Genomic DNA, 1,100 nt, shown 5'->3' on the forward strand with positions numbered 1-1,100 from the left:
TGCGGGAAAAATCGCGAAAATAAGCAGCCATGAATATATCCCGACCTACGGTATATCGGGCTGATTGGGCAACATATCAAATTTTCCAGTCTGTATTTTATTAGTAACGCGGTAGCGTTACTAAGTAGGATTCACCACCAAACAAAATGGCTGCCACGACTTTTGCAGCCTTGGCATACTGGGAAAACGAGCTCCTATGCTTACCAGACTTTATAGAGGACCTTATCTTGACCAGAGGACTCCAATGGTACAACTAGCGTGGCTCTAGACCTTTTCTAAGCGAAAAGTCAAAAATCGGCGAACCGGCCGTTTTGTTCAGCCACCTTTTTTCATCTTCATCATCATCATCATCATCATCTTCATCAAGTCCTGTCAATCCAGTTGTCGGTGTGTATCTCAGTATCAGTTGGTGCTACGAGAATAATTCTTACACCAATCTACTCCAACAGTCTATGCGCAGGTCCATGTCCCATTAGATCATTCTTCAAGTAAGGAAAAAGTGATACTGTGACAGTGTGACTGCTGGATAGAGCCATCTTAGTTACATGCCGCCATTTTGTTAATTAAAGAAGCTTGCCATGTGCTCCAAAATTTGGGTGTGGTCGCGCATGCTCAGATCTGCAGCTCTGGAAGAAGCAAGTTATTTTTTTACCAAGCTATGCTTGGAATCAACTTACTGCAATACTATAGTGGAGGTTTCCAGCTAAAAGAAGGTATTGATTTTACATGTTACTGTTTTATCAAGTGTTTTATTTTATTTTATTTTAAAAAACAAACAATTAATTAATGTTATGACTTATGATATGCAATGATAATTATGAACTTGACAACAGCCTGGAAGAACAGGAATAGCAGGGAAGATGGACACTCTTAGCTCACAGATTCTTGAACAAGTACTTGTGTCAAGACTAGTATTAGTTTCACTTGTCATCAGGATAGTTGATATTCCTTCAGCATGTCTATTCAATGCTGTCTCTCATAAATGTTATAACAATGATAATAATAATAATAAAGAAAATTATTGTTTGTGTAAAATCAACAAGTATCACAATTACAACTAAAGAAATACTATAAATATTATTTTAAAAATCAACACAAAC

The sequence above is a fragment of the Amphimedon queenslandica genome, unplaced genomic scaffold, assembly GCF_000090795.2.
Source record: "Amphimedon queenslandica unplaced genomic scaffold, v1.1 AMPQUscaffold_11661, whole genome shotgun sequence".
NCBI lineage: Eukaryota > Metazoa > Porifera > Demospongiae > Haplosclerida > Niphatidae > Amphimedon > Amphimedon queenslandica.